Source organism: Carettochelys insculpta, chromosome 10 (assembly GCF_033958435.1).
Source record: "Carettochelys insculpta isolate YL-2023 chromosome 10, ASM3395843v1, whole genome shotgun sequence".
Classification (NCBI taxonomy): Eukaryota; Metazoa; Chordata; order Testudines; family Carettochelyidae; genus Carettochelys; species Carettochelys insculpta.
This window is the reverse complement of record NC_134146.1, coordinates 17,631,339-17,645,051: the sequence shown is the minus strand read 5'-3', so window position 1 is coordinate 17,645,051 and position 13,713 is coordinate 17,631,339. Positions and strand designations below refer to the sequence as shown.

General features: G+C 46.4%; 1 protein-coding gene across 2 annotated transcripts in view; it reads left to right on the top strand.

Annotated features, from left to right (window-relative positions):
* Window positions 1–13,081: 13,081 nt before the first annotated feature.
* SERPINE2 (serpin family E member 2) overlaps window positions 13,082–13,713 on the top strand; it is a 41,652-nt gene continuing 41,020 nt past the window's right edge. The window contains exon 1 of one of the 2 annotated variants that reach the window (XM_075004409.1): window positions 13,082–13,208. The gene's annotated coding sequence lies outside the window, so the exon portion shown is untranslated. The remainder of the gene's footprint in view (window positions 13,209–13,713) is intronic. The other variant, XM_075004408.1, reaches the window with a different exon arrangement.

The window sequence follows — 13,713 nt, the reverse complement described above, 5'->3', positions numbered from 1 at the left end:
TTGTTTTGGGTAAGGTCCAAGTATATATTGCCCAGGAACTCGGGCTGGACCCTTTGGGGCCTGGAAAAATCTGCATGGAGTTGGTGAAACAGGTTTAATAACCTCTCACCTGGATTTGGGGGTTGTTGGTCTGGGCTGGTATAGCAGCTGGTAAGTCTGGGGTTTGCTTGGGTGGCTTCTGGGGCTGGCAGAGGTACTTTTGTGGCCGATTGGATTTGCCTTAGTGAGAAGGAAATTCCAGCCTGGGGCTATATAGCCCAGATTTTAAGCAAAGATACCCTGGACTGATTTCTCTAGCTGTGCCCAGAAACCCTGTCATATTACGCTAGTTTGAGCTCACTTTGAGCCTTTGACTTTCTAGTCTTGCCTCTTCTTATGTTTGCTTATGTTCATCCTTTGTAATTTGTCCTAGTTTCCATTTTTATATGACTCCTTTTTGTTTCGGAGATCATGAAAGATCTCCTGGTTAAGCCAAGGTGATCTTTTGCCATACTTTCTATCTTTCCTACACAGTGGAATAGCTGGGTGAAAGTCTTAAATTAAGGAGACTACCTGAGTCCAGACTGAAAGCACTCCCAAAACAGGGAGACCTCTTCCCTCCTAGGGCCCTGGAAATGAGGTATTGAAAGACCAAGTGATAAAAACATTGATGTTGCATTGCACCAGAGTTTGGAATCAAACTGGGTCTGAGAATGCTCTAGGTCAGCAAAGGATGGGGTCAAGACATTGCCTGTCACACACAAGTGTGCAACAATCAAAAGGTCAGACTCAGGAGTGAAATACCTTTACTCATCTGACCTCATTCTATGTGATCCTCTGTGAGTATGACCCTTTGTAGTTGTTTTCAAGACTAGGCACACAGCTTTTCTGTTGGGATCAATACATCTCAGCTTAACTTGGTTTCTCTTTCTATGCCTACCTTTCTCCTAACTGAAACTCAGTGTCAGACTGTGATAGGCTCAGCAGCTCACATAGAAATAATAGGGCATGTCCTTGCATCATCTGCTTCTGCTTTTTTCTGTAAATAAACTAAAATCTAAAGTGAAAACAAGATGTCTTGTGGCACCTTATAGACTAACAGATATTTTGAAGCGGGTCTTTGCCCATGAAAGCTTATGCTCCAAAATATCTGTTGGTCTATAAAGTGCCACAAGACGACTTCTTGTTCTCAAAGCTACAGACTAACATGGCTATCTCTCTGATACAATCTACAGTGAATTTCCAGGCAGCTGGATGATATGCACATCAGTGGAGTTCAGTGTATACGCTGTCCATAGCATTGGTGTAGGAAGGGAGTGTAATTTGGGCAAAAAATAGCGGAAATGAGATTATGCAGAGCTATGTGCGATTTGAAACAAGATGAACTGGTAGTCATGTAGCACTTTAAAGTCCAACAAAATAATTTATTAGGTGATGAGCTTTCATGGGACAGATCCACTTCTTCAGATCTGAGAAACAGGTCTGTCCCATGAAAGCTCATCACCTAATAAATTATTTTGTTAGTCCTTCAAGTGCTACATGACTACTGGTTTGTTTTGTTAGAATACAGACTAACAAAGCTACCTCTCTGTTACCAGTGAAACAAGATGGTTAGCCAATGTGCTGGATTCTAAGAAACTATGTTCTCAAATAGGGTATTGACAAAAAACAGCTTGTCTTATTCCCATCTTCGAATTTCAGAGGGATTCCTGTCTGTAGAAGTGGTGATTTATTCACATCATCTTCCTCTGTCAGACTCAGCCTTTGGGACAAGTCACTTTCTTGGCTAGTGGCTTTGTTGTAGCTCACAAAAGCGATGGCCAGTCTTAGGACTGTCATTTGTTTTATTTGTGCATCAGTTTAGCTCCATTCACAATCTTCCACAGAGGGCAGCTAGTACGTCGTTTTTCCCTAGTGCCAAGTCTTCTCGGCTGCCTCCTCCTAGCCTTGGAGTTGACTTCCTTATCTTCTTTTTTTTGCAGCAATCCAAAGGAGTCATTGGCAACACTTGTTACGTAGATTCCAATGTGCTAGGTGCAAACACAGCAGTCCCTGCCTGGGTATACTTTCAAGTATAAATATAATCCTTAAATCTAATCTAAAATAGGTTCCTTTGTCCCATGACAGAAATGTGACCCACCATCAAGTCACAGGAAGTGATTGTTAGTTAATAACAAAAGAATTACTTCCACCACTCACATCTTCAGTCCCAACTGGAAAACAAGATCCAAATAAAAGTCCTTCTAAGCTACACAAATGTCATGTTACCCAGGAAGCCAGAATCACCTTTCAGTGGTCTCCAATGGACGTAGACGTCACCCAAAATGGTATGTTTGACCCCATTCTGACTCCAGAAAGAAATCCAGCTCAGCCACAGATTCTGAGGTACAATCAGGCAACCCATTCTAATTCCATGCTGGGACTGTCACACAAGACAGACTATTACCAGTTCTAGATATGAAACAGCAGCTCTATTTGAGCCATAAAAATCCTTTGAAAAGAGATTAAGATTCTTTTACATGTACCCTCATCACAGTTACTCTCTCTCTCTCACTCTGCTAACTACCATTTATGAATTTCAACCTATTTCAGGAAACCACTGTTTAGTAATGGACCTCCTGTTGTGTTATGATCCCTGGCTATGCCAAACACAGATGAGCCAATTAGCCTTTAAAAGCCTATGGGATATCATTCACTCCACCTTTGTACTGAGTATGAATCCTAAAAAAGCAAAGATTCTTATTTCTGTTCAGATCATTCTTACTGCTATGTTTAGAAGTCCCACACTGGTGTTTTCATTTACAGGCCTGATATAAACCACGTCACTAACACTCTTTAGTGAGATTGCTTCAGGTAAATACATCAAAGGCCAATGAATAAATAAGAACTTAACTGATCAATAATAGCTGGTTCCTGTCAATGAGTAAAAACACATCTGCTAACAATCCAGTGTGTTTTCAGATTAAGGGACTGAGTGGGAAACTTTTTAAATCTGATCCTCTTCCAGAACTCAGCCAAATGATTCGGGATCAAATGTTGGTCTCATGTACACCACAATAAATCACAGAAACTCCATTGAAGTTATGGAATAGGACTCTGGTTCTATCTTGCTGTTTTTGGAATTGGGGCCATGATTGAAGCTGTTGTATCCCATGAGTGACTGATCTGGTCTCAGACCAGATTACTACTTGTGGGGTTTTATTTATTTAGTAAATAGTTGCTGTGTGTGTATATATATACATATTTTGTCGGTACTGTAGAGAATCTTATTTTTCAATCAGTGGTTCATGTGGCCAGGAGTGTCACATTGGCAATTAAGGGGTTGTGGGGCACTGAAAATTTAATTGCAGTCTAAACTGAAGAAAATCCCACTTCTTCACTTCCTGGACACACATCACCAGCGTCAGGTATTAGCTGTCAGTGTATCAAAACACATACATGATATAGGCTTCTCATTGTACTCACTGATACATTTTTAGTCTAAATTTTTAGTGAAAGTAAGGGGGTTTAAAGATTTTTGACTTGGAATAAAGAATTGCCAACTAAAAATGTTCAGCACCACTGACCTAAACCTTTTACCTTCAACAGCTGGCAGCATGCACCGGTACCCAAAAGTGGTTATTCTCCCAGATTATATGCTGGGTAGACACTGTCTGTCCAAAATATACTCTATCAGTTTTAAACTTACTCGTGATTCAATCAATTTTCCCATAGTAATTTGATTATTTTGCCTTTTAAATTTGATATGTCAAAAATTTCCATCATACTAAGTGATATTTCGTTATAAGTGAAGCAGAAGTTGCTGACATTTTCAGTATCGTTACTAGTGACTATATGTGACTGTGACACTGTGCCTCCATGGTTTTTATGGAAATGTGTTTTGAATATGAACATGCATAAGTTGAATATGCTGTATGCAAAATGGGGCAAGTACCTACCCTTCAAAAGCTTGTAATCCTATGAAGTGTATATTCTGTTTGTGTGAATGTATCTTTCTTGTATGTGAAGCTGGAAACAGAAAGTATAAACCTGGTTATTAGCATGGGTCTTCCAGTGAAAGCCATTAGTGATACTTAAGGAACTTAATGGCTTGATACTCAAGGCAAGCATCTGTGAGTCATGATGTAAATCCAGTCTGTGTTTGGTCCTACAAATATATGTGACCTGGTGTTGGGATCCATCTTAAATTTGGTATTTTTCCATGGAGGTGAGGGGCAATGGGATAAAGACTTCCCACCCTGAGGAAATGCTGTTTAAGGAATGGGAGGCAAAGGATGGCTGTCTTCACACGGCTTCACAGATTGCTCCCCACCTCAAGAGGACAGATGAAAGGACCAAGAAAGAAAGAACTTTAAGGAAGGGAAAAGCAGTTAGACCTTTGTCAGGCTGCGTCTGCACTATGAGATAAATGCAAATTTAAGGCAGTTAGCTTGACATTATCATGTGACCGTCTTCACTGTAAATACCATTGGTTCTATTTAGGGAGCACTAATATTGAGATTACAATATCATCATTATCTGACGGGTAGAGCGTCAAGCTTGAATTCAAAAGTTCGATTAAAAACCAGTGTGGAAGCATCATGTCTTAAAATCAAATTTATTAGCCTCCGGAGGTGTCCCTTTTTACCCCACAATGCCCCTCAGTGCTCAGCTATGGCTGCTGCTCTCCAGGTACACTGGAATTAGTTAACAGGAAGACCATGAATAACAACAGACAGACCCATGAACTCTGTGGTGGAGTTATTGAAATGGGTAGATGCACGAATAGAAAAGAGAGAGAGACATTTCACAGGCTCTCATACAAACATGATCTCACAGCCTCAGGCTTCCTAGTCACAATTTAAAATTCATGGTCTTCCTGTTATCTAATGCCGGTGCACCTGGAGTAGTACTTCAATTACGTCAACCGTTCAACCCACTCTGCAGCTGCAGACCACAGCACTCTGCCCCTCCCCGCCAAAAATGTTTTCAGGGGCATGCTGTCCAGTGCAGACACCTGCTCGTTCGATATTTCTGTTATAAAATCTTTTTCCCAACATTTTCTATCTGTCTTCATGCTTTGACCCACACAAAAGCACGGAGGGAAGTGCAAACCGAGTCCTGTTTCCGTTATAAGTTCTGTGAATGATATTTCACTGCTATCACGCATGTTGGCAACACATGTTGTGTAGTGAAGAAGGAAGATAAAATTTGTTTTCCCTAGACTTTTCTATTCTCTTTCTTCTAACTTTGAGAATACAGTCGGGGCCTGTGTAATTTTCAGGGATCCAGTGCAATCGCAGAAGGGGTTGAGAACACAGCCTTTGCACAGAAACTTTACAGTGCACCACAAAGCTAAAGATCCTTCTTTCAGCAACTCTCTTCTCTTGCTTCAAGCTTTTCAGGGTCCCTGTAATTTTTTCAGGAATCGGATGTAATCACGGTAAGGGAGACACTCTGTGGATGACCAGTTGAGAATTCAGTTACAAAACAAAGAGATTTCTGTAAAGTTTTTTGCCATCTCTGTGGATGTCCTACTTTTCCTTCCTTCCAATGGGAACAATGGACACTTGCTTACCACAGGAGGAGAATGAGGAAAAAGGACACTTGAGACATTTATTTATTAACAATTGTTATTATACCAGTAGTTTGTGTATTACAATCTAACTTTAATTGTGATTTTCCACTGCGAGCAAAACTCTTCATTTTAGGAATGCTTTTCTGTGTGTCAGATCAGACGGGGGATGTGACTTGTTTTTTCCTCTTTTGATAAGTACTGTTGATACTGGGCCTTTTCCACCTTGCTGAATAGACCTTGTCAGCTCTGGCCCTCCCTCTTACTGGGACCCCACTCTTTAAATACCCCTCTGAAACCACCCCCTCACTCATGCATGTGATGAAGCGGGTCTTTGCCCACGAAAGCTTATGCTGCAAAATATCTGTTAGTCTATAAGGTGCCACAAAACTTCTTGTTGTTGATTAAAATGTTGCTAAAAATACATTCCTAATACCAGTTTTTCCATGTTTTCATAGGGCACGCTGCCACAGAGGTTCTGAGATGTTCCAGGTTGTGCAACAGTCCAGAAGCAGCTCTGAGGAAGCTGCCACAAATTAAAGCATCCACCTGGCTGTTCTAGTTTATGTTGGATTGTATATTGGCTCCCCAAGCAATACAGAAACCCAAGTGCCTAAAGGTGGTTTAAATAATCTTTAGCTCTCTTTTGCTGGGTTGCATTTCCCTTGCTGTGCCTGAAAAATGTGTAACTTTCAAACAACCCTAATATGTAATCATGACTGCTATGTTCTTCCAGTCTCATAAGATGGCTATTTGTTTAGCTTGCCAAAGACCCAAGTCCCCAAGGCTATTAGCCAATATTTAGATTAATGTATATATCCAAGTATAATACTTCTTCCTTGTTATAGATGGCATCACACTGCAAGGGAAAGGCCCAAATTCCCTCTAACCAGGAAAACAGCAGTAGTAGGCTCTGTGACAGAAAATGCTTGAGATTGAACACATATATCCAGGGTGAGTGTCTTAGCCTGACAAAGTATATGTGTGAGACTAGGTGGGTGAGGTAATATTTTTATTGGACTAACTTCATTTGGTAAGAGACACAAGCTTTGGAGCTTACACAAAGCTCTTCTTCATGTCCATTTTCAAAGTGTATAAACTCCAAAGCTTTTCTCACTCACCAACTGAAGTTGATCTGGTAAAATACATCTCACCCACCTTGTCTTGCTAATAACCTGGGACTGACATGACTACAGCAACACTGAAAGCATATCGAAAACATATGTGTGTGTGCTTTATTAATATAGTCTCTGCTGGACTAAAGGATGTATAATCTATTTTGGAAAATTTGGGACCCTGAAGAACTCCCACAAGACTGGAAACAGGGTTACCTTATCCAGTTTCCAAAGGTAGGCAGATGAGCTCAGGGAAGAACAGGTGAGTATCCGAAGCGACAAATCCTGTACTGACCAAATAGCAGCTCTCACAGTGATCATAGAACAGTTGCTCAGGTGGAACTCACCTCTGTACATAACCTTCATAGACTTTTAAAAAGCCATTGGCAGTGTTGTGAGACACTTTGGGGAAACTGCTGCAACACCACAGCATCCCATCCAAAATTATTAACTTGTTTCATTCAGCATATGAACCCTCAACATGCCAAGTTATTCACAGTGTCTTGACAGAGTCCTTCAGCATACTATAGGGAGTGTGACAAGGATGCCTATTGTCACCTTTCCTGTTCTTGATCACAGTGTACTGCATTATAACAGGACAACAGATGGCCATCAATGAGGCATTCAGTGGACACATTTCAAACAGCTAGAGGACATTGATTTTGCTTATGATGTCACCCTCCTTTCACACCCGCATGCAAGCATGAAAGAAAAGGTCACAACACTAGACAAAACTGCCTCAGTGACTGGACTGAGCATTAACAAGAGAAAGACCAAGACAATGAGGATCAACCAGTCAATTAACACCACCATCACACTGGGAGGGGATGACCTGGAAGACATGGAGCAATTCACCTACTTGGGGAGTATTATAAAGCGTAGATGAACATATAAGGATATCAAGGCCAGGACAGGGAAAGCAACAGCTGCATTGAAGACTCTCCATCCCATATGGAGTTCACAAATAATATCTGCAAACACAAAACTCTGGATCTTCAACACAAATGTGAAGAGTGTGCTCTTGTATGGATGCGAGACCTGATGTACTAAAAAGTCTTCAAATCACAAGCTACAGACATTCATAAACAGATGCCTGAGGTACAACCTTCACATCAAATGGCAACACGTCATCACAAATGAGGAGCTTTGAAACAGAGCAGGACAAGCACCAATTGACATTGAAATCAAGAAAAGAAAGTGGGATGGTTAGGCCACACTCTCAGAAAACCATCATCCAGCACAGTCCATCAAGCTCTCACATGCAACCCGCAAGGCAACCGCAAAAAAGGAAGACCTCAGACAATATGGAGATGGCCTACTGAGACTGAAGAACAGCAACTGGGGTACTCCTGGAGCCAGCTAGAAGTTTTGTTCCAAGACAGAGTGAAGTGGAGAAGACTTGTAGATGACCTATGCTCCATGTGGAGTATAAGGGGTGCCTGCCTACTAAAGGATGTGAGAGGGGAAATGATAATCTCACCTGTAAATAAAGTAAGGGAATTAGTAAGGCATGCGAGGAGTAGTTGAGAACAAGCCAAGAGCAAGGAAGGATTCTCTGAGGCTGGAGAGGGGAAGTTTCAGACAGGAGTCATGTGATTGCACTCACAGGCATGAGGGAAAGGAGTCTGTGGGAAGGGTTTCTCTCCCAGGCAAAAGTGAGGAGTGTTTTGGACTGAGGGTTCTCCAGGTGGGTGGACTTGAGTCTGAGATAGAGAGAGGCAACCTTTCACATGGGCAAGAAGGTGAAGAATGTGGGGCAGGGAATGGGGAGGAGTCTGGAAAAGGTGGGTGAGTGCTTTCCCTATATGACAAGCCATGTTGTGGGTGGACCCCACTGCCTTGTGGGTTATCCTGGGAAGGAGAAAGGCTAAGGGAGTAAACCCTGACAGAAAATCTGGAGTGGAGTCCGAAGGCGGTTCGGTGTCAACTTCTGGCACTGTCCCAGCAACTCCTGCAGCTGAGCTGGTACCAGACGTGGAGGTTATCCTCTCCTTTGGACTATATCAGTAAAGCCGAGAGGGGGACACTGGTGTCTGGGCAGCCCAGAGTCTCCATAATAAGTGCCCAGGCTCGTGCCCAGAGAGGTACTCCAGCATCGCTGAACAGCGTTGCGTCAACAGGGGAGGCAACAGATACCAGTTATAAGCTCTTGCTTGATTGGCGTAGAGAACGAGCGCCAGGGGTTGCCTTCGACGGTGGGAGAGATCGTTGCATCTCACTGGACAGTCACCGCCCGCCTCAAGCTGAGCAGCCCCTAGCCGATAGGGTACTGTCCCCCACATTTCACCTGCCTCGCTGGGTGCGTAAGGCTTAAGGTTCCTGAACCTGACAATTGACTGAAATTTGGGCACCAGGCAAACCAATAAGAAAATCAACAAGAAATGAGAAACATCAACAATTTAAGCTTGCTTGCTGGAATGTGCGGACCATGCTGACTGGCTTGACTGAAGATCTTCAGGCCATCAGTGACACCCGAAAGACTGCTATCATCAACAAGGAACTGAAGAGGCTCCGAGTTGATATCGCTGCACTGCAAGAGACGCAGCTCGCAGACTCAGGATCTCTAAAGGAAAAGGACTACACCTTTTTCTGGCAGGGTAAAGCCCAAGAAGAACCCAGAGAACATGGTGTTGGCTTTGCTGTCAGAAACACCCTTCTACAAATAGTGAAATTAGTCGTGGGTGGATCAGAAAGACTTCTTCGGATCACGCTTCAAACTTGCGCTGGTCCCGTCCAGCTGATCAGCGCTTCTGCTCCAACCCTGTATGCCACACCAGAAGTAAAAGACAAGTTCTATGATGTGCTTAGTGCTGCTGTAGCACAAATACCTGCTCGTGAACAACTGTACATCTTGGGTGACTTCAATGCAAGAGTTGGAGCTGATTGGGCCTCATGGCCTTCCTGCTTAGGACACTTCGGTGTGGGAAAAATGAATGACAATGGACAGCGTCTCCTTGAACTGTGCACGTACCACAATCTGTGCATCACAAACACATTCTTCCAAACGAAGCCACAGCGCACAGTGTCGTGGAGACATCCACGCTCGAAGCACTGGCATCAACTAGACGTGGTCATCACTAGGCGTAATAACCTCAAAAATGTCCTTCTGACACGCAGCTATCATAGTGCTGACTGTGATACAGATCACTCACTAGTTTCCTCCAAACTCAAGCTGAGACCCAAGAAGCTGTACTGCTCTAAAGCTGCTGGAAGGCCCCGCATTGACGCCAGAAAGACGGCAAACTCGGAGAAAGCTGAAAAGTTCAGAGACACCCTCCAGGAAAATCTGCGCAGCAGCCCTGGAGGTGCCGATGTGACATCCGAATGGCAACATCTGAGGGATACAGTTTACAACACGGCCTTGTCGGTGTTTGGAAGAAGAGCTAGAAACACGAACGACTGGTTTGAAGCTAACTCCGATGAGATGATTCCAGTCATTGAAAAGAAGCGCGCTGCACTCCTGGAGTACAAACGCTCACCGAGCCAGAGTACCCAGCAAGCACTTAGAGCAGCCAGAAGAACAGTATAGCAGACAGCCAGGCGCTGTGCCAACAACCACTGGCTCCAGCTATGCAGCAGCATCCAGACCTGTGCTGACTTTGGTAATCTCAGAGGAATGTACGAGGGTATGAAGAAGGCATTAGGACCCACCCAGAACAAGATGGCACCTCTGAAATCCAAATCTGGTGAAGTCATCGCTGACAAAGCCAAACAGATGGAGCGCTGGGTTGAGCACTACTCCAAGCTGTACTCATGCGAGAACGTTGTGGTTGACGCATCCCTCGATGCCGTCGAGCTCCTACCAGTAATGGACGAACTGGATCAAGAACCGACTGTGGATGAACTGAAGAGAGCCATCGACAGCATTGCAGCAGGAAAGGCCCCTGGTCAGGATGGTATACCACCAGAGGTAATCAAGTGTGCTGCGGACACACTCCTGGAACCCCTACATGAGCTACTGTGCCTGTGCTGGAAAGAGGGTGAGGTTCCACAGGATATGCACGATGCTAACATTGTAACGTTGTATAAGAACAAAGGAGACAGAAGCGACTGCAACAACTACCGTGGAATCTCCCTCCTAAGCGTCACTGGTAAATTGTTCACTGGTGTCATCCTTGACAGACTCCAGAAGATTGCTGAGAGGGTGTACCCCGAATTGCAGTGCGGATTCTGCGCAGAGAGGTCTACCGTTGACATGGTCTTCTCTCTAAGGCAGCTGCAGAAGTGCAGGGAGCAGAGGAAGCCACTCTACATAGCCTTCATCGATTTGACCAAGGCCTTTGACTTGGTCAGCAGGGATGGTCTGTTCAAACTGCTCCACAAGATAGGCTGTCCTCCACGGTTACTCAAGATGATCCAGTTGTTCCACAAAGACATGAGAGGAACCATCCAACATGACGGCGCATTATCGGATGCTTTCAGAATCAGGAGCAGCATCAAACAAGGATGCGTGCTTGCTCCGACATTGTTCGGGATCTTCTTCGCACTCCTCCTGAAGCATGCCTTTGGATCTTCAACAGAGGGCATCTTGCTGCACACAAGATCTGATGGGAAACTCTTTAATCTTGCAAGGCTGAAAGCTAAGTCTAAGGTGCGGGAAGTCCTCATCAGAGACATGCTGTTCGCAGACGATGCTGCTGTAGTGTCTCACACAGAAGACCAGCTTCAAAAACTGCTGGATCAGTTCTCCAAAGCGTGCAAGGACTTTGGGCTTACCATCAGCCTAAAGAAGACAAACGTACTCGGTCAGGACCTTGCTGAATCCCCATCAATCAGCATTGACAACTATACATTACAGGTTGTCCACGAGTTCGTGTACCTCGGGTCCACCATCACTGACACCCTGTCGTTGGACACTCAGCTAAATAGGAGGATCAGAAAAGTGGCCACAACTCTGTCCAGACTCGGCAAGAGAGTGTGGAATAACAACAAACTGTACACTCACACCAAAATGCAAGTCTACAGAGCCTGCATCCTCAGCACCCTCCTTTATGGCAGCGAGACTTGGACCCTGTATGCCCGCCAGGAAAAGAGGCTGAACGTCTTCCACTTGCACTGCTTCAGGCGCATCCTTGGAATATCAGGGAAGGAGAGAGTGACCAACACCGCCGTCCTTGAGCAAGCTGGAATCCCAACCGTACACACCCTCCTCAGGCAGCATCGGCTCCGCTGGCTTGGCCATGTCCACAGGATGAATGGTGGAAGGATTCCAAAAGACATCCTGTATGGTGAGCTAGCCTCTGGCAAAAGACCTCCTGGATGCCCCCAGTTGCGCTACAAAGGTGTCTGCAAGAGAGACCTCAGAGAGGTAGACATCGAGCTGGACAACGGGGAAGAACTAGCAGACGACCGCAGCAGATGGAGGCAGGGGTTACACAAGGGCCTTCAGAAGGGCGAGATGAGGATCAGACAGCTAGCAGAGGAGAAGCGAGCGCACAGAAAGCACACTAAGGACTTGCCAGACACCCACCACATCTGCAAGAGATGCAGCAAGGACTGTCACTCTCGTGTGGGTCTTCATAGTCACAGTAGACGCTGTAAATGAAGTCCTCAACTGAAACTATAGTCTATGCAGACTGAAGGATGCCTATAACACAAAAAGTTGTGGGTGGGAAAAAAGAGCAGAGTGGGGGCACTAAAGAAAGTTTTACAAGGGAGGTATTAGTCTATTTTTAAGTTTTTCCTAGTAACTGTAAGGGATTTTTGAGGTTTATATTACCTGCTGCTGTACTTAACCTCTCTGCTCTATCTCAGCATACTCTTAAAATTGCGCAGGAGAGGAGCTAGAGTTTGCAAAAGGGTGGGTAAGGACATAGGGTTTTATTTTCTCAGAACTCTGATGTGGAAAGGGGGTTGCTCCTAACTCCCCATCATGTTTGTGTTTGGGTGATATGAGCTGGGACCTGCACGTAGGGATTCTGGATACCCAGTCCTTCCTCCAGGACAGACTGCACAAGAGGAACAGTCATAAGAAGGGTGAGGGCCTAGCCTCCTCCATCCAGCACTGGTGGCCCCTCCTGCAGCCACCTCAAACAGGTCACAGATGATGGGGGTACATGGTAAAGGGGGGTAGGCACATGGTGGATTACTTTAATATGGTACTGCAGGGGAGAGTTGGAGGCAAGCTTCAATGTGGCAGGCTGTTTGGGGGTGATAAGGGGGGGGGGACTGAGGGATATTTTTTAAAAGGGCTGGGGAGGCTTGGGAGGAAAACAGGGATGGGCATCCGTCTTAGAAAGGAGGAACCTTACTAGGAGGGTGAGAATAATGTGGGGTGTCACATGCGGGTCTGTGGAGCCTGGGGGCGGGGCTTCCCTCAGAGGGGGCGGGGTTGGTAGAGACGGCGCCGGGCCAAGAGAAGGGCGTGGTTTAGGATAGGGGCGGGGCCTCTCCGAGAGGGCGGGGAGGGTGGGGCTTCGCTCGCACCACCCGCTCACCGCCGGGCGGGGATAAATCCCGAGCGCGGCAGACGCGGCGCTTAGTTGCTGAGGGGATTTAAAGGGCCCGGAGGCGCCGCGCGGAGCTTGAGCTCTACTGGGAGCTTGCAGCCGGGAGAGCAGGTGAGCGCCCCGCGGGGGAGGGACCGGGCTCAGGGGCAGGCGGCGGGGAGGGCCCGGGCCCGGGCCCGGGCCCTGTGTGAGGGCGGCGGCCCCGGCCGGCTCCCGCTGCTACCCGGGCGCGGTCCTGCCCGGAGAGGCGGCTGCCTGGGTGTCCTGGGGCCACTCCCAGCCTGCTGCGCGGGTTGGGGCCGTTACCCAAGTCCAGGCAGGGCCCCCCCTGCCAACCCCGTTCCCGGGGTCCTGAGTCCCCCGTCGCGGTGCGCGGGCTCGCGCTGCCCCGTGGCCCGGGATTCGGAGTCGGGTCCCCGGCTGCCCATCGCCCGGCCGCCGCTAGAGGGCGCCTGGGTCCTGCCTCAACCCGGCCCTCGCCTCTTCCCGGCCGCAGCGCTGCGGGAGGTTCCACACTCACTGCCCGGCCGAGGCCCGGCCAGTCGCGCGGAGGGGAGCCCTAGTGTAGACCGGGCACTGCGGCTGCCTGAGCTTTTTGTCACCTCCGTGGCCTCAC